Source organism: Salvelinus sp. IW2-2015, unplaced genomic scaffold (genome assembly GCF_002910315.2).
Source record: "Salvelinus sp. IW2-2015 unplaced genomic scaffold, ASM291031v2 Un_scaffold7320, whole genome shotgun sequence".
Classification (NCBI taxonomy): domain Eukaryota; kingdom Metazoa; phylum Chordata; class Actinopteri; order Salmoniformes; family Salmonidae; genus Salvelinus; species Salvelinus sp. IW2-2015.
Window position 1 is genome coordinate 6,501 of NW_019948580.1, and position 3,875 is coordinate 10,375.

A 3,875-nucleotide genomic window follows, 5' to 3' on the forward strand; every position below is an offset into this window, starting at 1 on the left:
ACTGCTATGCTCCCTTATATTCATTTGTATTACAAGTCTTGTCACGGAATACCACCGAAGGTGGCTCCCCTTCCTGTTCGGTGGGCGCTCGGCGTCATCGTCGCCGGTCTACTAGCTGCCACCGATCCCTTTTTCCTTTTGTTTGTGTTTGTCTAATTGTTTTCACCTGTTCCTTGTTGGGGTTTTGGGATGGGTGTTATTTAAGTTCGTTAGCCCGCTGGTGTTGTGCGGGCTTGTTGTTATTTTGACGTTAGTGGTGTTTGTGTACTTGGGTTTCGCTGTCCGGTATTTGGTAACTGTGGTTTTTGGGTTGTTGCACCTGTGTTTGGGCTTCACCCATCTTTGTAACTGGTTACTGTGCTAAAGGAAATTTAAAGCGTTTTTTCCCGTTTACCTTCTGCTCTCTGCGTCTGACTCCACACCCATCACTCTCCAGACGTTACAAGTCTATTTAATTAATTATAAATTCATTATTACATTGTCAATTTAAATAACTACTTTTGACTTTAGGATTCCTCAGAGGCTGTAAGACCTGGTGACCATGTTGAGGTAAGTCATAATGTTCAATTCTTACTTTTACATACCTGCAGGAGTCAGGCTCAGTCTCAAAAAGGCCCAGTTGTGTACTGCATCAACCATTCATACTGGGGATATAGACAGTCCTGTGTTCTGCTTTAGTAATATTAACACGGGCTCAAAGCCAGGTGTGTACCAAACCAACCATCATACTGGATATAGACAGTCCTGTGTTCTTGCTTTAGTAATTTAACACCGAGTTCTCAAAGCCAGTGTTGTACTGACCAACCATTCAGACGGGATTATAGACCAGTCCTGTGTTCTGCTTAGTAAATATTAAACACAGTCTACAAACCAGCGGTTACTGATCAACCATGTCATACTGGATATTTTAGACTGTCCTGTGTTTCTGCGTTAGTAATATAAAACACAGGTCTCAAAGCCAGGTGTGTTAGTGAAACCAACCATTCATACTGGGATATAGACAGTCCTGTGTTCTGACTTTAGTAATATAAACACCAAATCTCCAAAGCCAGGTGTGTAGGACCAAACCCATTCCATACTGGATATAGACCAGTCCTGTGTTCTGCTTTAGTAATATAAACACAGTCTTCAAAGCCAGGTGCTGTTACCGACCACCCATTCATACTGGGATATAACAGTCCTGTTTCTGCTGAGGCATGGCAGGGATTTTAAGCTGTTGTTCAAATTTTGCATTTAAGACAGTCTAATTATAAATCCACCAGCATTCCATGGGTAAACATTGATAAATACATTAGATTAGTTACTTTGTTAATGGGCCGTTTCCAGAAACAGATTAAGTCTAGTCCTGGACCCTTCAAAAGAACTTTCTATTGAAAATTCCATTGAGCAATGCTTTTTAGTCCGCACTAGACTCATCTGTGTCCAGAACAGACCCCATATGTATTATCTGACATGCTCTGTCCTTGGTTTCCAGGACTCCACACACGGCTTCAGATTGACCCTTTGACTTCCACTGTCCAGGAGTGACCAATGTTTTCAGGTAAAGATAAACTACTTTTAAACATTTCATTCCACTGTGCTAGTGTATTTTCCCCATTACCTTTGGGAATAGTCTTCTAATCCAACCTCTCCAATTTAACCATCTGACCTTCTCTACATATCTTGATGTTGCTCTCAGCACCGGACACCCAAAGGGGGAGTTATGAGGCCAGTGTCTGGGCCTCCGCTGGCTGTGGAGTAGATGTCATTTCTGAAAGTATCACTTCAGGAACTGGGAACTCCTACAGCTCAACTTCTGAAATGGACATGCAGTACACACAAGGTGGTTCCATTGCTGGACATCACTATGGGTAGGGAACTGGAGGAAGTTCATCTGCCGTCTTCAGTGTCTCAGAATGTACACTCATTAGCATACCATAATCTGACATTAGTGTTATATTAATTAATGTTTGAGGAAGCAGGAAACAACATTGTTCTGGTCCGTGTTTTGTAGATGTTGATTACTGCTAGATCCTAGTATGTTCTCTTCACTCTCTTACAGCGTGTTAGCCACGCGACCAAAACAGAGACGTTTAGCATCGTGTTACAACGCTCTTAGTTGTTGCGGAAATTGGCCCGCAATGCCGTTTACTTTGTGCACATATGTCATATCGCTGACTCTACCTTTAAGTTTGTTTTGACCAAATAGATTATGATTGTGTTCCTTGCATGGGACTCAAGTGTAATGATTGCTTTCATCGTATTTGGATTTTAAAACATTTAAATTAGTTTACTCACATTTCTCAGGTCCAGGCTTGATACAACACTCTCCACCATGTTCTCTGGTGTTCTCAGGTCCAGGCTTGATACAACACTCTCCACCATGGTCTCTGGTGTCCTCAGGTCCAGGCTTGATCCAACTCTCTCCACCATGGTCTCTGGTGTTCTCAGGTCCAGGCTTGATCCAACACTCTCCACCATGGTCTCTGGTGTTGGTAAAGCAGAAGGATAGACTGTGATTAAACTAAATACAACTTATAAAGGCTTTATATAGCATACATACAGTCTTCATAAGCAATACAATAAGAGTAAAAAGGGTGATTGGACAGCTCCCTATGTAGGGTACATTGCCTAAATGTGACATAACCCACTATGTCAACTTCCATAAAGTCAATACTGATGGTGACGTTACAGTTTTTTAATGTATTATTCAACCTTTATTTAACTAGGCAAGTCAATTAAGAACAAATTCTTATTTAAAATGATGGCCTACCCTCCTCTAACCCGGACGACGCTGGGCCAATTGTGCGCCGCCATGAGTAACATACCCCCCCAGAGATGTGAACATCACCAGGTATCATGAGTTACATACCCCCCTAGAGATGTGAAAGTCACCAGGATCATGAGTTACATACCCCCTAGAGAGTGAAGTCACCAGGATCATGATTACATTCCCCCTAGAATGAAATCACCAGGTATCATGAGTTACATAACCCCTAGAGATGTAAGTCACCAGTATCATGAGTTACATACCCCCCTAGAGATGAATCCCAGGTATCATGAGTTACATTCCCCCTAGAGATGTGAAGTCACCAGGTATCATGAGTTACATACCCCCTAGAGATGAAGTCACCAGGTATCATGAGTTACATTCCCCCTAGAATGTGATGTCACCAGATCATGAGTACATTCCCCCTAGAGATGTGAAGTCACCAGGTATCATGAGTTACATACCCCCCTAGAGATGTGAAGTCACCAGGTATCATGAGTTTACATAACCCCCTAGAGAGTGAAGTCACCAGGTATCATGAGTTACATAACCCCTAGAGATGTGAAGTCACCAGGTATCATGAGTTACATTCCCTCCTAGAGATGTGAAGTCACCAGTGTCATGAGTTACATAACCCCTAGAGATGTGAAGTCACCAGGTATCATGAGTTACATACCCCCCCCCCCAGAGATTGAATTACCAGGTTCATGAGTTACATTCCCCACAAAGAGATGTGAAGTCACCAGTATCATGAGTTACATCCCCCTAGAGATGTGAAGTCACCAGATCATGAGTTAAATAACCCCTAGAAGATGTGAAGTCACCAGGTATCATGAGTTACAGTCCCCCCCTAGAGATTAAGTCACCAGTATCATGATTACATTCCCCCCTAAGCACCAGGTATCATGAGTTACATTCCCCCCAAGAAATTGAGATTTACACGATATATATATATATATATATATAGAGGGAGAGAGAAGAGAGAGAGAGATATATGACAGCAGCGGAGAAGAAGGCTGACGTTTTACGTGGCCCCAAACAATTGTGTTTTGTTTGTTTTGGCGTTGTCTTAGCATTCACTGGCTTCATCAATAAGTGCATCGATGACTTTGTCGCCAGTGACCGT